The sequence below is a fragment of the Mastomys coucha genome, unplaced genomic scaffold (assembly GCF_008632895.1).
Source record: "Mastomys coucha isolate ucsf_1 unplaced genomic scaffold, UCSF_Mcou_1 pScaffold13, whole genome shotgun sequence".
NCBI lineage: Eukaryota > Metazoa > Chordata > Mammalia > Rodentia > Muridae > Mastomys > Mastomys coucha.
This window is the reverse complement of record NW_022196895.1, coordinates 50,742,986-50,768,292: the sequence shown is the minus strand read 5'-3', so window position 1 is coordinate 50,768,292 and position 25,307 is coordinate 50,742,986. Positions and strand designations below refer to the sequence as shown.

Here is a 25,307-nt window from a genome sequence, read left to right as displayed (position 1 = left end):
GACTGACTGCAGTCTCATGATAGAAGGGTCTCAGTACTTAGGCACTGGAACTTAGTTGAACCATTAGGAGAGATAAGAATGCTATCTGCACATTGGGTGGCACAGTCTGAATTTATTTAGGGATCTATTTTCTGGTTATATAGAGAAAAGGTTTGGGAACTCAGTTTCCGCTGATCAAAAGAAACAGATATGGCTGCAAGGAAGAAAACAGAAAGGGTAATAAGAATTAAAATCCAAGGCAGTAGAGCAAAGGTCATAGCTACCGAGTTGACTTTGTGGTAAAGAAAAGAGCAGGACCAAAGGCTGGCAAGGTATCATAAAAGATTCTTATTTGACAGAGAAATGGAGCCTCTTGTGGGGATGTCTAGTAGACTCTGAAATCTCAGAGTAGCTATTTTATGAAAAAGAGACTGTGGTTGTTTGGATAACAATGTCCCCCATAGGCTCATATATTTGAATACTTAGTCACCAGGGAGTGGAATTCTTCAATAGGATTAGAAGGATTAGAAGGATTCTCTCTCTTTTTCTCTCTTTCTCTGCCTATGGATCAAGGCATAGCTCTCAGCTATTGCTCCAGCACCATGCATACCACCATGCTCCACCATGAATATAAAGAACTAAATCTGAAACTGTAAAACTGTAAGCAATGCTTTCTTTCCCTTTTTATGCTTTGTTTTGTTTATCAAGACTGAGTTTCTCTGCATCATCCAGACTGCTCTGTAGACCAGGCTGGTCTCAAACTCAGAGATCTACCTGCCTCTATCTCTCAAGGATTAAAGGCCTAAACCACTGTGGAGGTTTGAATATGCTTGAACCAGAGAGTAGCCCTATTAGGAAGTGTGGCCTAGTTGGAGGAAGAGTGTCATTGTGGAGTTGAGCTTTGAGACTCTTTTCCTAGCTACTTGGAAGATAGTCCTCTCCTGGCTGTCTTTTGATCAAGATGCAGAGCTCTCAACTCCTCCCACACCATGCATTCCTGGACACTGCCCTGCTACTGCCTTGATGATAATGGACTGAACCTCTGAACCTGTAAGCCAGCCCTAAATAAATGTTGTCCTTTTTAATAGTTGCCTTGGTCTTGATATCTATTCACAGCAGTAAAACCCTAACTAAGACAGAAATTGGTACCACAAGTGGGGTTCAAAGCCCCACAAACAGTTCTAGGTAAACAAAGCTTAAGTCCAGTTGTAGTGGTACACACATTTAATGCCAGCAGCATTCAGGAGACAGAGATTTGCAGATTTCTGAGTTTAAGGTCAGTCTACAGAGCAAGTTCCAGGACAGCCAAGATAAGACAGTGACGAAGTTGGAAAACAGAAAGCAGGTGATAATGTAATAGAACAAGGAGGGCCATGTTCCAGCTCCCGAAAGCTACAGCTTTGGCCATGTGGCTCTGGCTTTAGAATCATGAATAGAAAGGAATACTGAGACAATGGATGCTGGTTAGCTGGAGCTAAGAAATTAGCAGTGATTAAGAAGAGACCAGCATCACTGAAATGAAATCTTCTGGGAAGTGTTTTCTGAGAGCACAAAGAAGCTGTGTTCTAGAGATAGCCACAGTTGTACTTTGCACTACAAGCTGGACTTGGTAATATGTAAGAATCACCCAGGTGGTATTGTTTTTGATGGCATGAAGAGATCATGGACAGCAGCTAAGGCCTGCCTGGCACTGTGAGAGGTCAGAATAAGCCATTGTTTAAGGTTAGCCTCAGTTGCAGTTGATGGTCTAGGACTAAAGGGATCATAAAAGAAAGTTGAGGCCTGGCTCTATGAAGGGAACCTGTGAGAGGCTATCAGTGAAGCCTAGTTGCCGTGGCAGACTCTAGTATATTTGAGATGCCAGTAACATGGGATGATGACCAAGAACAGCAGCAGCAGTGGATTAGAGTCAAGCAGAGCCTAGAGTGATTCAGAGGGCATAGCTGGAGAAGTGACCTAACTCCTTTGGAGGAACCCAGCAGCTAACGTGTGGATCTCAGACATTGGAATAAGAAGCTATAAAGTTGAAGTTGCCTTTGAGAGACCCCAAGATGTAAGAGATGCCAAGGGTTGCCAGATACCTGCTGAGAAAAGCTGCTAGCAGGGAGTGGAACCAGCCCAAGAGAAAGAAGTTTGTCGCTGCTGAATGCCATACTACCCCATTCTTAGTTAGAGTTTCCATTGCTCTGAAGAGACACCGTGACCAAGGCAACTCTTATAAATGCAAACATTTAACTGAGGCTGGTTTATAGAGTCAGAACGTTAATCCACTATCATCATAGCAGGAAGCATGGCAGCATGAAGGTAGACATGGTACTATAAAATGAGTTGAGAATTCTGCATCTTGACTCAAAGGCAGCCAAGAGAGGACTGTCTTTCAGGCAGCTAGGAGAAGGGTCCTGAAGTCCACGCAAAGAGACACGTTTCCTCCAACAAGGACACATCTCCTAACAGAGCTACTCCCCAGGTCAAGCATATTCAAACCACTCCAACTACCAACGCCTGGCTTAAATGTCTTCTTGTCTTGGAGTCTTTTCACAGCCGTGGGACAGTGACTGGGAGAGTGAAAAGAGTGTTGACATCGACAGCTGTAGCAAATGCCAAGTTTCACATCATGTAGCAGAGTGGCATCTTACCAGCAGAATAATCTCTTATCATACAGAGAGTTTTGTTTTTGTTTTTGTTTTATGAGAGCAGATTCCATTTTTTGTTTGTTTGTTGATTGGAGACATGAGTGATTTAGAGAAGTTCTTGCTATGTAGCCAGGGGTGACCTTGAACTCAAGATCCTCTTGGTGTTGGAGATGACTGGTATATGCTGTTAGTATTTATTTTTAATAGGTGTGAGGGTGTGAGTGGATCTTTCTTTTTTTCTGTGTATATTTAAGGATCTTTGTTACGGCTCTTTATCACATCTGTCCACCTCTGTGGTTTTTTTTTTTTTAACCTGAATTTAGTCCCCACGTTTTCCTTTTTATCTGATGGCTTTTGCCACAATTACAGTGTATGGGGTTTTAGGCTCTGTTTTTGGAGCCAGTCCAGTACACAGCCTGGAGCAATGCTGTTATCTGAGGTACTTCACCAGCACCACCAGCAAGGCCACCAGCCGCCTACCTTGGATTGTGCCCCTGAGCCTATCTTTTCTCCCATCCCATTTCCGCATACCGTCTTGCCTTCAGTCGGGTCCACAATACATTCTCTAGATAAGAGCCCCGCCAGTATTTTAAGAACAGAAAAGTCAGATCCTATCACTTCCCTCTCAGTACTTTCCAGTGGTTTCCATTTTCACGTAGAAGGAAATCTAGCCTCACACATGGCCTGGAAGAGCCTGGCTGACCTCATTCCTATCCACATTTCTAACTGCAGAGCTCCCCACCCCCCTCTGTATTTCCCTTGCTTCTGTCCTCTTTCTCTGCCTCAAGACACCAAGCCTATCCCTGCCTTGTGACCTTTGCATAGACTGGTCTTTCTGCATAGAGAGCTTTGACCCAGATTTCAAATGTCCTTCCTCTTCAATGGGGTTTCCTTGCTCCACCCTTAGACAGGTATTCTCTGGCCTCTATCAAATGCTGCCTGAACCAGCCCTCTCTGTTCTTCTATTATTTTATTCTCCCCTTAGTGATTATCACTCTATAAAAATTTACCTTGTTGGTTTTCTTTGATTTATGATCAATTTTCATCCATTCAGTTTTACATACTACAAGACAGAGTATCAACTTTGGTTTTCCACTTTGTCCCCAGCTCCCCCAGCTCCTGATCAAATGCAGTACCTGTCATTTCAAAATTCCCCCAGCTGCAAGCTTTCTAGATTTTTCACTCCAGACACCTATTCCTTGGTACATAATGTTCTCTGGTCCTCAACATCCTTCAGGACCTAGCATATCCCTCCTCCTGGGTTGGATGACAGTTCCAAAAGACAACCAAAGAATTTCCCAGTTGCCTCCTTTCCTCTGGTGTGGTTTAGAACTGAATTTACAATTAATTTACGAAAATTACGGAAAGTCAAACCTTCTATGATTTTTCTCTTGTAAACTGATCCCAATGCAAATCTTAATTCTGTCCGCTCCACAAAGTGTCCCTAAATACCACAACCTACGGAATGTTTGTCTTTGTTCGGTTTTCTCATTTCCATCAGTCTCATCATAGTTTGTCTGGATCCATATTATATCAACAAGGACATCTGCTTGCTTTCCTTGCGCTGTGTCAAATTTGATAATCACTTCCCTTCCCCCTTGTCTTCTGCAAAGTAGATGACAAAATATTGGCTAAAGAAGTCCTCGGATGGATGTCTGCCACCCAGAGACCTCTAAGCATTCTCTGGAGCGCTCCTCAGTACCACATCAGTTCAAGGCCTTCCCTGTCCAGTTTTCTTAGCACGTCATCTAACATTTATCTTACAGCTTTTTTTTAGTTAACATATCAGATTTTTACAACATTAGTTTTTCTCTCTACTTCACTAGTACTATTTTTACAAATGAAAACAGAGGCAAGAGTTGTAGCTCACTGGGATAATGAAGGCTTAGTACTTGATATCTCTGGGTTTGATCCCTACAAATGAATAACAGTTTGGGTTTTTGTTATTTATTTATTTGTTTGGTTGGTTGGTTGGTTGGTTTGGTTTGGTTTTTTGGTTTTTTGTTTGTTTTGTTTTTTTGTTTGTGTTTTTGTTTTTGTTTTGAGACAGGGTTTCTCTGTGTAGCCCTGGCTGTCCTGGAACTCACTCTGTAGACCAGGCTGGCTTCGAACTCAGAAATCTATGTCCCTCTGCCTCCCAAGTGTTAGGGTTAAAGGCATGTGACACTACCTCCCAGCCTGTAATTTATTTTTAAACCTCCTTTTTGACTGATCTCTTTTATCTCAGGATAAAGATATCTGAAATTCAGTCAATAATTCATTCTTGATGAGGACTTTCTCTATTACCTCCGTGCATCTTCCTGAAGACACGGGCACCCCATCCATTCTGTAACATCAGTCTCGGTTCTTCCTGAGGTCATGGTCATGCCCCATCCATTCTGTAACATCAGTCTCAGTTCTTCCTGAGGCCATGGTCATGTTACTGCACCACTGCCTCTCAAATTGGATATACCTTCAGAGTGACTCAAAGGCCTCTTTCAAATCCAGATTCCTACACTTCATTCCCAAGGTTTTCAATAAGAATGGGGTTGAAGCCAAGGTTTTTCATTTCCATTACGTTCCCAGATGGTGCTAATAGACCTGATCTAAATATCACACTTGGAGACTGAACAACCTAATTGTGTGTGTGTGTGTGTGTGTGTGTGTGTGTGAGTAGGTCTCTTTCTGTATCTCTGGCTGTACTGGAATGTACTATGTTCCAATAGGAACAATAGGCTGGCCTCTAACTCAGAGAATCTACCTACTTCTGCCTCCCAAGCACTGGGACTAAAGGAAATGCCCAACATATTTCTACTTTTCTAAAAACACAACAAAACTCTCCTTTCATTTTTCCAGAGACCTCTAAAACTGGTTGCTGGAAATTTTCTCTTTCATGGTGCAACTTCCTCAGAGTAGTTTCTATTGTCTCCTTTTCTATTTTCTTGGGTTCATCCTTCTACCACTTGCCCATCTCTTTCTAACTTCCTCCATGGTCCTCTGCTTGCCAAGTTTCAAGGTCACTTTCTTCTCTGGCTTACTCTTCACCCAGTTCTTTTTACTCTACTAAGATTTATTCCTTAAAAATGCTTCTCTTCTTACCAGTTTGCAAATCACCATGATGTGGTATAAAAAGTAGAGTGAAGATCGCTTCTCCGCCTTTTGGCTAAGATCAAGTGTAAAAAGTAGAGGGAAGGAGCTAGAAGCCACGTTGTCGGAGGAGTTTTGAAATGGGTTCCAGTCATAACCAATGTTTCCTGAGCCACACTGAGCTCTGGTCCTCTTTATTGGGGGTTCTCCTGGTGTCTCAGTCTCAGCATATTTTGTTTACTGCACTGGACTATCCTTTCCCTGTAACACAGCAAGCATCTACTTTTCTTGCTTGCTGCCCTCCTGGTCATTTGTTGCAATCCAGGTAATTTTGCTCCTTATGATGGCTTCTTATTTTTCACGTCTGAATTTAAATAGCAGCTTGTCAGAAAGGCTTTAGGTTGCCTCTCCAAGTAAGGCATGCCATTGCCACCAACTTAGTCATTAAAGTCACTTGTGCTAGACGTTGTCCAATCATGTCTATAAACTCAACGCTCTGGAGGCTTAAAAGTTGGAAGCTGGCCTGAGCTACATGTTTGTAGGCAACTGGCCTTGGATTCTTAGTGAGCATCTTAAAAACAAAGCCAAATGACAAGTGTAAGTTCCAAGCAGGCTTTGCTGCATTTTTCTTCCCCTCAGCTAAAATGTGAGGTTTGTTCTGCTGACTCAGCATTAAGTTCCCAGCGTCAATCAAGGTGCCTGACCCACAGTGGGTGGGAACTAGATACTCTTTGAAGTACAGAAGAAATATGTGACTCTGTGAAAGAGTACTGAGAGCATGCTTGATTGTTTGTATGTTTCATTGAAATCCATAACAAAACAATCCTAAAAGAGAAGAGTTCTTTTGCATTTAGTATGTTCCAGTGTTTTATAACTACCATGTGGGATTTTAAAACATTTTATCCTTCCTATACCTATTAAGTAGTTATACCCAATGTTCTCCTCCCCCCAATCATCACTGATATTCCAGTTTCATTGTCTCTGGGTTTAATTATTCTGCATACTTCATAGAAATGAAATAATTCAGCATATGACCCTTTATGTCTGATTTCTTTCATTTAGTATAATAATGTCAAGGTCATCTACATTACAGTGCCTGAGTACTTTGCTCCTTATTACAGTTGAATAATATTTCATTCTATGTGCATGCTGTAATGTATTTAACCATTCATTTGATAGACATTTGGACGGGTTCCACTCTCAGCTACTGAGAATAATGTTGCCAGAATACCATGCACCCTTCTTTCTGATAAGTCACCTGCTCCACTTTGGAATCTGGGGTTCAGGCCGTGCTCCCCAGAGTATACATTTCTTTAACTCCTCCTCCTCTCTGACTTTCTGTTTGTCTCTCATACTCTAGAAGGGCTCAGAGTCTTCGAGAGCTGCTTTTCACACACATCTGCCTAACCTTCATAGTTTCTAATCAACTTATTTACTCTATGGATTCGGGGAGCAGATCCTAAACTTAGTAGGGCTAGAGCTAGAACTGGAAATGGGTAGGGAAAGCTAAGGGGATGGTATGGAACGGTAGCTAAAATTATGACATTATGAATATACCCATTATAGCCGGGCAGTGGTGGCGCACACCTTTAATCCCAGCACTTGGGCCGCAGAGGCAGGCAGATTTCTGAGTTCGAGGCCAGCCTGCTCTACAGAGTGAGTTCCAGGACAGCCAGGGCTATACAGAGAAACCCTGTCTCGAAAAAAAACAAAACAAAGGATATGCCCATTATAAGATAATCAGTTTACTCATCCAGCGTGAACCCCGATTCTCCACAAAGTGTTAGGAGGAGCCAATGTGCTCTGAATTAAACACTTGGAGTCCCTTGATGGTATGTCTAATGCCATCTCCAGTGTTAGAAACTTTTAATCTGCAATTAGATATATATTAAGCCATTAAAATATCATTGCATTTTAATGATTTGAATCTATGAAAATATGTAAATTAGTAATGGCTTATTAAACTTTACAGTTTTGGATTATTATAAAAAAAATTTCCACATAGAAAATGTCAGGTTGGGGGGGGGATGGGGAGCCTTTGTGTGTTTTATTACATCATTCTTCAGTGAGGCTGACAAGAAGGAAAACGTTCCTGCGATCAATAATTAAAAAATATAAGTATATTAGTCATTCTGAGAGGAAAGGACCCCCGTGATGCCCGAGCACAGACCTTATTTAAGGTTGAGCACTTTATCTGCATGCTTCTGCTCTATCTGTGCTCTGGAAAGCTGAACTCAATTTAGAACATAAATTTCAAAATGGTTTCCTCCCTGGAACTGTTGGAAAGCCTGTAGTTATGTGGTTACTTAAATATTATTTCCATAGCTACGCTGGCTTCCAGCCCCAGCTATAGTGCATATCAACAAGCTCCCTGTGAAAATTGGAAGGGAGGGAGCGAGAGAGGAGACAGAGGACACTAACTTCCCTTCTTCCGACCAGGGGGGAGGTATAATGTCTTTATAAAGTAATAATTAAAAGAGAAACAATTGGCCGAGCCTTATCAGGGTTGTGCAGCTGCACTGCCCGCTTTGGCGTTAGCAGTGTTTCTAAGGTTATGACAAACCATGAAAATTGCATCTTTAGACGAGTTTTATTCCTTTTCCTATGATTTGATTGAAACAGACAGCTACATTTTGTGTATATATAATTAGGCAGTAAAATGGGCTTTGAAGGCAGGTTCGGTTTAGTATGTGAGTCACATGCACAGCAGCGTTTCATTCAGCAGCCAAAGACTGATCTTTTTAATGCTTCAGCTCGCTCAACGTGTTTTCTGAATGCTCCATCTTACACATTGGGAGTCGGGGAGAGGAAGAGAAAAGGAAAAAAAAAAATAGCTTCGAGCCCATAGTTCTTTCTTTCTCTCTTTTCATCTTCTTTCCAAAGGAAGAAACTTCCAGAAAGCCAATCTAGGAAGTCTTTGGTGGTTTAACCTCACGACAAACTGATTTTATCATCTTTTTTCCAGATTGTCGTCAGGGGCACCGCTGAATGCTGCACCAGCTCCTGGCGTGTCTAATCCCTCTCATAAAAGACCATTGTGACAGTAAACTGAGACCAGTGGTCTTTTCATTTTGTGCCTCTCAGCTCTCAGAGTTATGGCGCTGGGTCCCCCTCGTAGGGCTTTTCTCCTTCAGAGGACTAGAGTCTCCCTTTAACTAGGGCAGGGATGGGGTGGAGCTGGGGGAGGGGGACACTTGTGTGGAGACACATGCTATTCTATTCTTCAACGCTGTCCCCCTATGTAGCACCAAGTGTCGTCTTCCCCTCCCCCAATCTTAAATTGGGAAGAGCTTTAACATGGGGCTGTTATTTGAGAGGCTGTCTGGTTTTATGAGAGACTCTTCTCTGAGATTTCATGAGTGCAGTGAGAACAGGCCTGGGTGCCACGACGCCCCCCACCCTACCCGCGCCTCTCGTAACAGAAATCAAGTCTATCAGCTGGGCATCACTTATGCCGCCTTGTCTGATTAAAAAGTCGCTGCCTGCTAATCTCTGTGCTTTAATTCGCTGTAAAATGCTTGTCATTTCCCGCCCCTCCCCTAAATGCGGAGGGATCTTATCAAGCTACTGTGGTTGATTTAAGGCAAGCGATAGGCTGCCATTTGTAGGAGGTCTTTCTTCTAAAGACCTGAAAGGACCTTAGGTACACTATCACATTGATAAGGTTCAGTTCCAACATAAAGGCACAGGGGCAACCAACATAGTCGTGCCAATCTAAACTTCTCTGGTGATTAGTACCCTGGTAACCAGGAGACATACCTAGGTTTTCATTTTTGGTGTGAATTTCAATGTCCATGCAAGAATTTCAATTTTCAACTCCAGCCTACCACTGGGTAAGCCACTCAGTATTCAATTTACTTCCTGGGATGTCCCCCTGGGGAGTCTGCTCCCCAAGATGAAGGGCTTTACATGACAGGCAGGTGTATATATTTCCTCAATTGGCCTAATCTAATAAAGCTGGACATGATTTATATGTGCAAAATGTTGCCATGTTAAATAATTCAGAGTGAGACGGCCGTTTCAACTTGCACTGCAAATAGATGTCAATCTGCATTTGATGGAGTCAGTATCCCATGGGGATTCTGGATCAACTGAAGGAAATGCATTGCCTGCCCTGGTTCCAAGGAGGAGTGCTGGGGACAGCTCTCTAATGGAAGCCTATGGATTCTGGTCCAAGCTAAATGAGATTTTTCAAAGTACACTATCTTCCTTGGCTTCCACAGAAGGTGTGACAGCCATCCAGATCTCTGTGTGAATCTGATAGCAGGATATCCTTGTTGTAAAAAAGATACCCCTCCCCCGCAAGCACCCCCACCCATGGGATAGACGTATCACCTCCCCAAAGTCCTTTTCTCTCTACTCCCATCTCACAGCCTTTCCTATTCCCCCTTGTTTAACCTCGGACTGAGCTTTTTTTTTTTTTTTTTTTTTTTTTTTTTTAATCTTTCCCCCCCCCCCCGGACAAAAAAAAAAAGAGTATCTTTAAGTTTTTTGTTTATTATTTTCTCTGAGGCAGAATCCCGCTACTCATACATCTCAGGCTGGTTTCAGACTCGATGTCTGCCTGTCTCAGTTTCCTGAGTGCTGGGGTTGCAGGCATGCACTGTTGTGCATGACAAAGCAGCATCTGGGACCAAATTCTGTGTCAACCACGGTGACACACTAGGAGCTTACAGATATAACACAATAGGGGATAAGGTCTTACAGAAATAAGGTCTGCATATTTCCACAACAGTGTGCATATGAACTTCAGTCAAGGCTTTGTATGTATGTGGCGATGTATGGCGGTCAATGTTTCCCAAACAGAGCCTCCCTGCTGATGAAAATGAAAGGGAGACGTTATGAAAATGATAGAACCAAGACTGAGCTTCTTGAAAATCACTTCGGGGCACCAGTCTGGATATTCACCTTGGCCTAATTTTATGGCTGGCTGTGTCCTGTGCTTTTACTGGGTGAACTCAGCAGACCACGGCAGTGAGCTAATTCATCAATCTTTAACAGCTGATTGGGATCCAGGCTTTGAGTTACTGGGAACAGAGATGCTGTAAAAGGCCAATGGTGGAGTGGAAAGTGCAAGGAACCCTACTCCGGCCATCCCCCAGGTGCACAAAGCCCAGGCATGGTTTCTCCAAGGTTGACTCTAATGAAGCAGGCAATTCTTGGTTAGTATTCCCTTTAATTAAAGCACAATTCTGAAGTTTGTTTTAAACTCAATTCTTATTGGTATATACACATGCTCAGCTCTAACAAAAAACAGAGTTAAAATATTTGCAGGGAAATGGATGGGCTTAGAATGGATTATATTAAGCAAAGTGACACAGTCTGAAAAAGAAGACAAATGCATGTTAAATGCATGTTTTCTCTCATATGGGGAACCTAGGAAATAGTATATGTAAATATGTAAATAAATGTATGCCCAATACACTACAACAGGGAGAAAACAAAAAACAAAAAAAGCTAAATACCTGAGGATGAAGGACTGAGTGCAGGTAATAGACACAAGTTAAGAAAGAAAACACTAAGTTAAGTACTTTTATAGTTCTAGTTCTGTCATTGGAGCTTTTGGGTTTGGTAGTGGGTGGGTGCATGAAATGTGTCTTACTCTGGGTGTGCAGAGCTCAGTGTGAAGATTCACAGCTGTGGTGTCACATCCCCACTCTAAGTGCATAGATCAGCAGTTTTCAACCTGTGGGCCATGACGCCTTTGTGGGTCACATATCAGATGTCCTACATATCAGATAGGCACTGTACCATTCATGACAGTAGCAACATTACAGTTATGGAGTATCATTAAAGAATTTTTTTTGGTTGGAGATCATGACATCATGAGGAACTGTGTTCAAGGGTCTCAGCATTAGGAAGGTTGAGAAAGGCTGGTGTAGATGTTCACTGAGTTATGTAGACCTTGGGTCTGGTTAATCTTTGTGTGTGGTGTTTGTATTTATTTGCAGGGTATTTTTTTTTTTACAGTAAAGTTTTTAAAATTGAAAAAAATAATTCTGAAGAATATTCTATATTATAAAAGAAGAGCCTCATGCATACATATTTTAATGAGAGAAGCAGATGAAGAAGTAAATTTCTCTGTTCAACCTCCCTGTGCCAGCCTTTCCTATTTTCTTCATAGCACTTGTTGCTATCTGAAATCACTATATTTTATTAGCTGTTTAGTTATTATATTGCAACTTCATAAGAATATAAGTCCCATTAAATAGAGACTTTGGTATTTCTCATATCTAAAAATGGAACCTGGTATATCATGGGACTCAATAAATATTCAAAAAGAAAGAGAGAAAGAATCAGTTAATTAATCACAGGATTGTAAAGATGTAAGTTAACATTTGGTAGATTTTTTTATTCCATAATTCTATAAATATTTAACTACTATTCAAGTTACTTGATTATTGTTTTGTTTAAGCATTAACTCTTTAGAACTAATTATTTGACAAGGTTCAATCTAGCATTTTTTTTAAGATTTTTTAAAAAAAATTCTAAAGTGAAATGTAAATGTAAAATGCATATAAGTCACCTCAAACAATAAGAGATGTTGACTATAAGCTAAGTTATAACTTAAAGTCAATTTTAGATACAGGTTCTGGGTAATTTATTGTATTCAAACTCATTGAGAGTTAGAGGGAGCTCCACACTGTACACTTTGAGTCTTGGCTCTTCACCTGGTGATATTAGAGATACGTATCATCTTATTCTCTCTCCCTACCTCAGTGATGGAGTTTGAAATTTTGTAGATTAATCTCCAGCTCTCCCATAATTCCTCGGTTCACTCCTTCATCAAAACGAGATAATTATTTATTGATTGATTAATTTTGAAATTTTAAGATGAGAATTGTGTGAGCTACTTAATATCATTTTTTTCTCTCTTTCTTTCTTTTTTTTTTTTCTTTTTTAGTTTTTCGAGGCAGGGTTTCTCTGTGTAGCCCTGGCTGTCCTGGAACTCACTTTATACACCAGGTTGGCCTCGAACTCAAAAATCTACCTGCCTCTGCCTCCCAAGTGCTAGGATTAAAGGCGTGGGCCACCACTGCTCGGCTAGTACCATTTCTTGTAGGTAGCCTTCAATAAAAATCACTATCATTCTTTCTGCTATTTCTAAACCCATTTGAGCTAGCCAGACTGGACTTCTGAAGTGTATTCCTTTTGTTTACACTTTTCTGGTTCAACGCCTCCTCCTTTCAGCTAGCTTGGACAGCTTTCTCTTATGAAAGTTGCTTGGTTGATATCTGACCTTTTACTGGAATGACATAATCAATAACAGTTGTGCCTGAGCTTCATTTTATGTCCACACCAGCACTGAGAATCTTGTCTAGCCCAGGAATCATATTCTAAATCTAACTACCACCTTCACTCAGTCTCTTATTTTGAACTTGAAAACTGGTTCCAAGGAAAATTATGAGTTGCTTAAACATCAGAACAATCTTGTCACTATCTTTGATGTGCGGCTGTGGACAAACCACATGCTAACTGAATTTCCAAGTTTTCATTTTTAAAGGAAGAGTTGTTGAGTTACAATCTTCTCTAGGGGTTGTGAGTATAGACCAGTGTTAACGTGCTTTCCCAGCATGCCTTGTGTTTACTTCTCAGCAAGAAAGAAGCGGAGGGAAAGGAAGGGGAGAAATAGTAAATCAAGAGTGTTCTTTAAAGTTATTTCCAACTAAAATGTCTGATTCTAACCATACAAGTAAATATTTAAGTCTATACTTTGCAGGTTCCATTTTCAAAGAATTGCTATTGTAGCAAAGTCTCCCATCTCACTGTTTTCTCCAAACTTAGACTACCTGACCAAGACTTTCTATGTATCGTTCTATCTCAGCATCTCCTGCAGGTGAGGATTTCTTACCATTTGCCATGTTTATGTACATTTATACATAACAAGGTGACTCTTCTATCGATTCCTACCAGAAGCACAATCTGAGGTTTAGTGTTAGCAAACCAATAGGACCTATTTTAGAGTCCACAGTGCTCAAGATGGTGTCCACCAGATGTTCAATAGCTTCACTGGGCAACATAGGAAGAAACAACAATGCAGCCAGGCCTTTAGTCCTAGCACTTGGGAAGCAGAATTAAATAGATCTCTGTGAGTTCGAGGCCATCCTGATCCAAGAGAGAGTTTCAAGGCAGCCATGGATACACAGAAACCCTGTCTCAAAATGAAAGGAAAGGAAAGGAAAGGAACGGAAAAGACAATGCATCACCTCTGTGGAAATCTGTGTTTCTTAGGTCTCAGAGGAAAAAAAAAAGAACAAGCTGAAGGGCCTGCAGCAAAGCTTCTGTGAGCCCCTTTCGTCTTCTGATTTCTAACCTCTACTCTTTCCCTAAAGCACCTTTTAGAAACTACAACTTTTTTCCTCACACCAGTCATAAAACCTGAACACCTGACTCTAACCTCTAATTTTCTATAAGTGCTAGCCATAAAAAAATTTCTTTGACCTCCTTGTTTGATAGTAAGTAATAAGACCCCATTCCAGAAAAGAGTTTGCTCCACACCCAGGAGGAAGAGATTCTACAAAAAACTAAGTGCAAGAAAAATCTGAACAGACAGGCCTTTCTTGTCGGCCCACTCTGCCTGTTCCTAGTGGCCCATTCCTTCTTGTCCACTCACAGTTGTGTGCGGCTCACCCTGCTTCACTGAGCCTAAGCACGACATAGACAATGTTCCCTGAGTTTTCCTGCTGAAGGCTTCGATGTCACACAGAGCTATGAGTGACTAAATCTGGTGTGCTTTTCATGGTAGCTTGCATTTGGTTCTAGAGGTGACAGCTGTAGGGTTCATGAGGGACAGGAGAGGTATTGTTCTTTCCCACTTACACAGCCTCATGACTCAAAGTACATTTAGTCACACTGACTTCTATGACCCTCACAACAAACTAATGAGATAAGTAGGGCGAGCTTATTGTCCCAATTTATACGAGGAAAAACTAGGGCACAGAAGAAAACTGAAGTGGCTTGCCCTAGGCAATATAGTTGATTAGCAAGTAGGACAGGAACCCGGGATCCTAACTCCCAATCGACGGTTATTTCCATGTTGTCTGGCCCCATTCTTAACAGCTGACTCACCCCTCAAAGTGCCCATCACCAAACCTTCACAGCAGTAAGAGATCTTTCCTATCCCTCGACCACATGACTTTGTACAGAACTGGCCTTAGCATCAGTCAGGTAAAAATACATACATACATATGCATCCCTACAGATGCAAAGCTAATGGAGTTACGCAGACGTGGCTTACACTTACAGGTGTGACAGGTTACTAGAGATCAAAAACCGCTGGCTGTGCTCTGCCATCCTGTTCTCTTGTCTCCTCCAATATGTCCCCTCAGTGGATGAAGTGTTGTACAGACCAGCTTGAATGGATACACAGTACCAGGATTGGTTACTGTTTGAACTGTGGAGTTCTAATTGTGACCTTGAATGAACCATGAAGCCAGATGTTCACTCTGACTGACGTAAACATACCTGCCCAATTTTATTGCTGTTACAAGGTGGCAATTGTTGTTAATCTCTTTCAACAAAAGCCCAGTGCTTTGGAAAATGTGTCCTTCCCCCTTTCAATCTAGACGTGTGGTTTTACCTCAGTGTCTTTTGAGTTGTAAGTTGATAAAGTCCAGGCCTGAGTCTCTAGCTCAGTGGTAGGGTGCTTATCCAGAGTGCACTAGGTAAGTTTGAGCCCTGGTTCAATAAGCAATAAATAAACTAAATACGTACTAAAGAGATGGTGAAATCAAATTTTATTAATATATGCTCAAGTAATCTTTGGCTCGTCTAGCCACAAGTTTAATTTTTTGGAAAGAAACATAAATGGTGTAAGAAGTAAGATTTGTTCACTCGAAGCCTTGAAAGACACATCTATCCAGGAAAGGACCTGTTGCCTGGATCCGCTGCTGCACACCTATGATCATAGTATTCCAGTATTGAGACAGGAGGATTGTAGAATCAGGACCAGCATCTAAAGCAAACAAAATCAAATAAATAAATATACTTGCATAGTAAATGTTTACAGTTCCCCAAATTCATATGTTGAAGTCCCTAGTATAACTGTGTCTGGAGAGAAGAAGGAAGAAAACTTAGATTAAATTATTTTATAAGACTGGAACTTGATCCTATAAGAACAGTTATCCAGTGTAAAGAGACACCAGAGACCTTCTCTCCCAGTTCTTCTCTTTCCCTTCTCCACAGGCAGATACAGGAAAAGGACCTCACTAAGAGTAAGCCATACGGGCTGAGAAGATGGCTTTAAGCCTAAGAACACGGTCTATTCTTGCAGAAAACCTGGGTTTGTGTTCAGAGATGACAGAACTTTACACAACCCATGGAAAACAAATATTTGAGGTAGTATTTGCTCTTATCATCAACCATGGTCACTGTTACATAGGGGTATTTTTTTTCTACTTAAGGCAGAAAATTAAATAGGTTCTCCTGGAATATTCTCCTTTTCCAAATAGAATAGTGGTCTAATAATATTTGTATTGCAATATAGGGTGTTGTTTGATATTTTTGATTAACACAATGCCTCCTCCTTTGAAGTGTTGAATAAAATCATCAAAATATTTTGGAGACTGCCAGGAAAAGCCCTTGAACTGATATCTCTAGGTAGGAAATTTTATAAGGTGTTTACTACAGGGCTTATCCAGGCATTTATAACCACTAAGAGGAAACACCGAAGCCAGAGGATAAATCAGAGATAAGCCCCTCTAGAGCTTTCAAGCCTAGATGATAAGGTGTGACCAGTAATTTGAAGACCTTGGAAGAGTCAGAATCTAGAAGCAAAATTAACCCAGAGGAAGAATGTATGCATCTAAACTAAGAGAAAGTAATGCTATAAAAGATTTGAGGAAATAATGCACGGGTAAAAGGATGGACTGGTATGAAAACAAGCAAGAATTTTTAGAAATAAAAAATGAAGATTATTAAAATAGAAGTTCCCTGTGAAGAGGACAGTCTGCATAATGGTTAGGCTTACGGACAAACTAGTGAGTGAGAGCACCGAGTGCAGTTGTCTGGTGGATTGTAGGGTAAAAGGATGCCAAATTGTTCTGGCTGTGCAGACCACAGATCCAGATGTACAAACCCTAAGCCCACATACCTCAAAGTGTGGATGTGTTGAAACAGGGTCACAGACGAGGGAACTGTTGGGCAAATGAGGTCCCGGGAGTGAACCTTGTTCAATTTCACTAAGGTTCTTGAAACAGGATGGCATCTCAACACATGAAGAAACGGACCAGATGTGGTCATTCATAGGGAAAGCCTAGGAGGAGAGCCAGCGGCTTCTAAGAGACAGCTTCCATGGTGGAACCTACTGAGTCTGCAGTATTTCCATAGCTCAGCCCTAGCAAAGCAACATAGGCAAAGTGAAACAAGTGACCAAACAAACGAACAGAAACCGTGGGGAGCCTTAGAAAGTGATTAAGAAACACAGACAATGCACCTCAATGAAAAAGTAAATAACATTTATTCAATATGATTTCCAGGGAGGAAAAAAAATAAAGATAATGGAAGAAAGAATATAACCAAGAAAGGGGGACCATTTAACTCTTTAGCTAACACTAGTTAAACAGCCTTCTGCTGAGACCTGTCTCAGTTCCTGCCTCCATGTTCCTGTCCTGGCTTTCTTCAGTTATGCGCTGTGATCAGGATGTGTGCTTCAAATAAACCTTTTCTTCCCCAAGTTGCTTTTGGTCACGGTCTTTATCACAGCCATATAAACCAAACTAGGACAATAAGTAAATCAGAAAAAAGAAAAAGAAAAACCCAAACCCTCTATCAATGCAATTATCTACTTTCTCAACGGATTTCTTGAATACAGTCCTGGAGAGAGAGTTCTTAAGGCCTCTGTTTTGTTTCCCATTTGGTAACTTCATGGTTAGAGCTGGATCAGAGTTTAGAGGGTATTTATTCCAAATCTCTTCACTGAAATGATGCAACTGACACTCAGTTTAAATACCGCATGGCTTAAAAATTTTGTCATTCAAAACTGCTTGACATGTTCCCATAGAGCCCTACAGAAAGAGATTATGTGTTTCCTCCCTTTGAAGGGAATTTTTCCAGTGACACATTTGGCTCTCTTAACCAACTGTCTGAGGTTACAAGTAAGAGTCCTTAGTACTGGAAGTCCTCCAGGAATTCACTCTGAACCAACAAAGTAGGAAAAGGAGGCATCCAAAATGACTAGTGTATGTAATTTCGAAGACTGGCTCATAAAGACCATGCAATTCACCCTTAAAGACCTAGAGTCCCAAGGCTGCTGTACTAGAATGGTCGTGTGGGCCATTTTGACAAGGTGCCAGACTGGGACGGAAGTTGCCTTGGACGCCCCCTCCCCCTGCAAATCCAGACCATGCTGTAGCTCAGTACTGCTAAGTCACTTCCATTGACATCACATCGAACATCAAGGCCCAGCGGGGAGGTGTGCTCTGACTACTGCCGCCCAAAATTGTGAAAGACGTCAGACTCAGTTGTCCTTATCTAGGGTTGAGCATTGCTTGACCCAAAACTACAGACAACGGGAGCCATGGTTGAAACTCCGAAGACTGTCAGAATACTTTGGTACGGGCTCAGTGTTCCCTCTATCAGATGTCCTGTGATGTGTCTTGTCAAAATTATTATGGATTCCCTTTCTGAGCTGGGATACAGCTGTACAGACATTAATTTTTTAATCTACATAAAGTGCATTTTAATAAGGAAATGGACATAAGAATAAACTTTTTTTTGTTTTGTTTTGTTTTGTTTGTTTGTTTGTTTTGTTTTTTTTTTAAAGAGGCAGGTTTTGTTCATGGTATATTTTTATATTACCCTTGGCTAAACACAGAAGAGAGATTTGAGAATAGTTTGAATGGAGAAAATTCTACTCTGAAGACTTAAACTTGGGCTGAAGTGATGGGTACAGGGTTAAAAATACATAGGACTCCTCCAGGGGACCTGAGTTCAGTGTCTAGAGCCCCAGTAGGATGTCACACAACTGCCTGTAACTCCTGCTCCAGTGGGGGAAAATAAAGCTCTTTAGGGTGCCTGAATTCACTCAAAAAAAAAAAAAAACACAAAAAGCAAAAAACAAAAACAAAACAAAAAAACAAAGACAACAACAACAACAACAACAAAAAACCCCAAATCCATAAGGTCTGAAGAGATGACTCCCTGGAAGAATACTTGCTCTCCTCACTGCCATCCCCAGGGCTGGGGTTGCAGGTGTGTACCACTAGGTCTTTGTCTAGGTTCTAGGAATCCAATTTCAGCTCTTTCTCTCAGTCACAATAATATCTTTTAAAAAGGGATGCTCTATTACACTGGAGTCACCAAAGAAGAATGTGCAAGCAATTTCTGCTCAGGAAACTGCTTTAAAAAAAAAAAATCACCCTACTGTTGCACATCTGAAGAGATATTTAGCTACCATATTGCCTGGCAGCATGCCAAGGAAAGCTGTAAGGCCCAGTCATGGCCAACCTTTTGACATTACAATACAACCCGGTCATCTACAAGGCTAACACAAGTGAACTAAATACACACACACATGCACCCACACACTCACCACACTCATAGTAATGTGTTAGGCCATATTTATAGGTAATCTTCAATGCATACAGCCCCTGGGTCTTGAAGTGAACACTGAGGTGTGAGACCAGGCCATTGAATGTTGTTGGTTGTTCTTCTACTGCAAGATTGTGCAGCTTTTGTTGCTGAATGCTGGTGCTGGAAGGGCCTCCTGTGCTTCAGGAACCTACACCAGCTGAACTTGCAGAGACCGAAGCACACAGTCCTTTTCTTCTGCAATTCTTCTTCAGCACCCTCAGCTAATAATGCTCAAGATTGTGCCTGTCAGCAAGAAAAGCATTTAAAGGGTTCAGAGTCACATCCCCTGGCAGATAGAACGGGTCAACGGAGTGCAGAAAGGGCAAGGAGAGATAACTGGAATTACTGTCTGCTACGTGCCAAGATTTTACCTTATGACAGATAGCTCGAACTTCTCATTTTCAAGTCTACGAAAGATTAGTCAGATAGTTTCCGCAGGTGGATATTTTACTACTGATGGTTATATATTGTGATCAAGCTTTTTTTGTTGTTGTTGTTGTTTTTGTTTTTTTTTTGAGACAGGGTTTCTCTATATAGCTCTTGCTGTCCTGGAACTCACTCTGTAGAACAGGCTGGCCTCGAACTCAGAAATCTGCCTGCCTCTGCCTCCCAAGTGCTGGGATTAAAGGCATGCACCCCCACCGCCTGGCTATTCTTTTCTTCTTAATAAAGAATAATTAATATTGTGTGTGTGATGTGTGTATGGGAGTATGTTCTTGCCATGACACTCCTATAGAGCACAAAGGACAGCTCTGTGGAGTTGATTCTCTTCTTCCACCTTTATGTGGGGTCTGGATTGAACTAGGGCATCGGGTTTGTTCCTCAATTGCTTTTACCTGATGAGCCATCTTGCCAGCCCTATTCTTTTCTAGTCATAACTGTGATGTGAGTATAGTGTAATACCATGTAAATGTGGTCTCTCATGTTTTGATTTGAAGCCTATATACCACTATAAATAGACCTGCAGTTTCTTTTTTGGGGGTAATCATACTGTTCTAAAATTATATTGTGGTGAAGGTTGCAGGGCTGAATGTTAAAATTCATTTAATTGTACACTTCCCTGAAAGAAAACCAAAGGAGGCTTTTCCATCTGCAGATGACTTGATCTTTCCTGAATCATGCGCAATCATTGATGGTTTATTTCCTAGACATAATCTGTCTTAGTTAGGGTTTCATTGCTGTGAAGAGACACCGTGACCAAGGCAACTCTTTTCAAGGCAAACATTTAATTGGGGCTGGCTTATAGGTTCAGAGGTTTGGCCCATTATTATCACCCTACAGAAAGCAATGGTGCTGGAGGATAAGAGAGTTCTAATGTCCATCAGAAGGCTGCTAGGAGACTGGAATTCTACACTAGGCAGAACGTAGGAGACCTCAAAGCCCAGTCTACAGTGACACACTCCCTCCAACAAGGCCACATCTATTTCAAAAGAGCCACATTTCCTTGTAGTGCCACTCCCTATGGGCCAAACATTCAAACACATGAGTCTATGGGAGCTAAACTGTTCAAGCCACCACATACTCCCAATTTTTTCCTCTCTTCTTGTTTTGATTAAATTTGCCATTCTTTTTATGTATTCAAGTCTTTATGTTTTCTTTTTGCCCTTTTCAATGATTGATGATGACGATGATGAGGATGAGGATGAGGATGAGGATGAGGATGTCATTCTTTTCTGAGGCAACTCTAGCTGGGCTGGAACTCTGTGTAGGTACCACTTGGGCCAGGCTGCCCTTGACTGAACGTTTAGTGATTCTCCTGCCTCTGCCTCCAGAGTATTGAGGTTTCTGGTATGTACCACAATCCCCGGCTGCTCAAGCCTTCCTATTTTTTGCACCACACTTATGTGTTGGTATTCTCCAATGGCCTATTTTTTATCTTATGTTGTGCTTATTAACTTAACTTTTTCTTCAATACATATATATGTATATATGTATTATATACATATATATGTAAATATATATATATATATATATGTATATATATATTTACAGAGAGCCCTCACTCTTCAGGTTTTCAGTCATGCATCCCCTTTCTTGCTCCAGTTAGTGTAATTAGGCTGTAGAATATTCTTATAGAAGTTGTGTCTTCTGGTTTGGGAGTTTCTAAACTCAGGATTTCTTTAGCCCGGGGGAGGTGGGGGGAAGAGTTGTCTATTTTCTGTTTGCCTTGCAATAGGGAATGGCAAAGGTCACATTTACCTCAGAATTGCTTTGTAGCTGAGGATGACCTTGAACTTGTAATGACCTTGAACTATCTCCTGAGTGCTGGAATTAGACTGACCACACTGACTTTGTTGGGTGCTAGGGGATCAAGAGCTGCCGAGGCAAATGCCCTCCTGGCTGACATACATCCCCAGGCTCATTACCTTCTATCCACTGAATGTACTCTTTACATAAACAATGTCCCTGTGAGTTCTGATTGCTCGAGTTTCCTGGGGAACTCTTCATCCACATGGACATTCTGTACAAATTCATATCAAACATTCTTAATAGCCTGATTTCTAAAAACTTGTCCAGACATGTACTTCATGATTCATTTACTAACTCTTAGACCTTTTCACAATACTTTTTATATATGTCAATAAAAGCCTGTGAAGTGGAAGAGAGTGGAGTGTTTCCCATAGTTACTATCCAGGGTAGGCCACCACCCTGTGATTAATTCAAACTCCTCTTTGCAGGACACGTGACCTGAGGCAGCCATGCCTCCCGTTGACGCAGCACAAAGCCATGGGTTCACTACTGAACCTTTGTATGCAGGTGGCAACTTCCATTGTTCCCAAAGGAGACTTTTGTATCAGGTCCTAACAGGCACTTCTGCAGTGTTACTTCCCTCTGTACTCTGTCATTCTCCTTCAAGGCTTCTAAGACTCACCCAGCCTTGGCTGATGCGGAAGCTCCGGTCCTCGCTTCCTCTCCCTCGGTATTCATCCAGACCTTTCCTCTTTCTCTGTTTGTGCATGGCAGTCAATTTAAACCGCTGCTTCCCTAAACCGCTGCTTCCCTAAACTGCTGCTTCCCTAAACCGCTGCTTCCCTAAACCGCTGCTTCCCTAGAGCCTGGACTGATTTCTTTAGATAAAGCTCGCCTTTCTTCTTCCTAAAGTCATACTTTTTTGTACTTATTACCATAAATCAATTCCTTTCCAGTTTGGCAAGTATCTTATCTTCTGTAGAAAACATGAATCATCACGAGGGCAGAGGTGACTACGCCTTCTGCCTCCTCCTGTCTTCTGGGGACCTCATAAAGCACCGTAGAGGTTTGCTGAATTACCTGACGAATGGCTCAAACTTAATCGTGGAAAATGAGTTAATACTTATCAAACGTTTGGTGTAATTCTGTGCACAGGGTGTTGTACAGGTGTTTGTTAAATAAAATGAAAGGTTGATAGAACATAAGCTTTGGATTTAGGAGGACTATTGCTGTTGTAATTACTGGAAATGGTGTCTATAATTTATTAACAGACTCAGATAATTTCCTCTTTATTACCAGATTCCTACGAATGTGGAAGCATGGATGGAAACACGGCTTTCTTTTTATATTCTGTTCCTTTTTCTAATTACATATCATTTCTCTCACAGTGATAGTTAAATCTCATTATATTTAATGATTTATCCATTTTCTGCTGTAACAGTTTTATCAGCAACTCCTTGTATTATAATCTCATTATTTCACAAAATTATATCCTATTTGTTAAGAACAGTAACTGTTACTATGATTTTATCTCCACTGCTCTTTTCAGTGTCAATGTCTTAGCCCTCTTTGTATAAAGATTAAACATTTTCTTCTCTTCCTTCAGTCAAATTCTGTTTAATGTTGCATATATAAGTGTCTTTCACTCTATTTTGCTATTTTATTTGAAGAATTTAATTCTTCATCTGAACCATGCAGGCCTCATTTATACAATTCTATGTTTTGAGGGAGTAAGATGGCATGAACCGAGGAAATTTAAATTACCATCTTTTTTCCTTTATCCCAAAGTATAATATACCTGAAATGAAATACTGGGGCCTTATTTCTTAGTTTCTACTGACTCGGTTCCTCCTATGGGAGATTTTTACTTCTTGATTCAAATGTACTTTGTAGGAGGAAGTTGTAAAGTGTTCAGCTAAGTCACAGAACTGCATGCTGGAGAGCGGCTAGACCACCGCAAGGCTTGCATGTGCCTTTGGTTAACAAAACAAGACAAACAAACAAGCAAACAAAACCCAACCTGTGCCCATACAGGATAAGGTTCAGATGCAATCTGTAGCTGGCTTTCACATGTTACCTGTGTTATACTGTCACTGATAATGTGAAAAAGTTTTCAATGCCAAGGGTTAAATTGTACTTCTTAAAGGTGCCTCTTTCCCAAACCCTTGTGACTTTCTTTCCCTTCATATTTTAATACAAAAATACCATAACACATTGTATGAGTAATGTACAATATAATTTATTCTTTGAAATGGTTCTCTCTCTCTCTCTCTCTCTCTCTCTCTCTCTCTCTCTCTCTGTGTGTGTGTGTGTGTGTTTTATGGGGATCGAAGGTGAGGTTAACATGCAGGTGAAGACCAGTTGGTGGCTTTTGGGAATTAGTTCCCACTTTCCACTTTGTCTCGCTTTTGTTGTTGCTTCAGCTGATGCTGATGTTGCTGCACTGCACAATCCAGACCTGAAAATCCAAAGAGATGCTTTGCTTTCTGCCTCTCCACGAAGTACTTCGGTTAAGGATGTGTGCCGTGCTATCTGGATTGGACAGCTTTGGGTCTGCGGCCTCATATTTGACCCACTGAGCCATCTCCCCCCACATCCTACGTTACTCTTTGTGTAAGAAAGCACATGCACACACACACAGCGCCTGCCTGGATGCACGTTCCTGAATCTTAGGACCAGAGAGAATACATGCTATCATATAACTGCTCGTCCATCAGTGTCTCGTTTTGTTCCAGACGTAGTCTAGATCTTTAGAGGACGCTTTGACCCTTTGTTTCTCTTTGATATGAAAATATTTCGAATCTTTCATCCAGGAAAAGAATTCATTTCCTCTAATGCTCCTGTGTGTAACGTAAAAGCTTTATGATGCTGGCAAACCGTTTTGTGGCAAGCCAATAGATGCCCACAGGGTTCCTGGGTTAAATCTCAATTCCTTCATCTGATGAGAGTCATACTTAGCTTTCTGGTCTGCTGTGAAGGTTAAATACATTAACTTCCAGGAAGAATTAAAGAGAGTTTTTGGAACGTGTTCATCAGGGATGTTTCCAGCTGCTGTTTCCTTGAGCTACTAAGGCAGAGTTTCTCTGAACAGCCCCAGCTGCCCCGGATCTTGCTCTGTAGATTAGTCTGACCTCGAACTCAGGAGTCTGCCTGCCTCTGCCTCATGAGTGCTAGTATTAAAGGCATCCGCCACCACTGCCTAGCTAGTCTTAAAGAATTTTAACCTAAAACATTTCAGAATGGGGTATAGACTGGTTAAAAATCTACCATGCAAATGTCCCTTTGTTCTGTTCAATTTTGTAGGAGTCTGCTAAGAAGCAGGGCCCCACAGTGAGAACTGAAACAAGAAGAATATATTAGATGAGAGGTACATTAAAATCTATTTTTAGGGGCTAGAGAGTGGTTAAGAGTACCCAACGCTCTCTCTTTCAGAAAAGCCAAGTTTGAGTCCCAGTTCACAATTGGCTGTGACTTCAATTCCAGGGGGATCGTAAGCCTTTCTGGTACCTGCACACACGTGGAGCATACATTCACACAGAAACGTATACATAAATAAGGATCAACCTTAGTATTCTGTGTTTAATAGCTTCCCAATAAGATTGTTATGTTCTATTCTTTACAGGTGTGTGTGTATGTGTGTGTGTGTGTGTGTGTGTGTGTATGTGCAAATGTGGGTAGAGAATGAGAGATGAGGAACAGAAGGAGAAATGATTAAAATAATTTCATTAGAGGAGGATCCATCCAACAGGCTAGCCTGCCAGCTTTTCTTGAACTGTAGAAAGCCGAACAGCCCAGGTCCAGGTGCCATCCAATCAGGAGGCTGAGAGCCACATTTCCATAACGATGATTGGCTAGTCGTCTGGAGGC

The 25,307-nt window shown here is 41.3% G+C and overlaps 1 long non-coding RNA gene across 1 annotated transcript; it reads right to left on the bottom strand.

Annotated features, from left to right (window-relative positions):
* Positions 1–15,400: 15,400 nt before the first annotated feature.
* Positions 15,401–16,972, bottom strand: LOC116087176. The gene is made up of 2 exons (XR_004117287.1): positions 16,771–16,972; positions 15,401–15,633 (listed from the first exon to the last, which is right to left on the bottom strand). It is a non-coding gene; the product is annotated as an uncharacterized LOC116087176 (long non-coding RNA).
* Between the last annotated feature and the right edge of the window lie 8,335 nt (positions 16,973–25,307).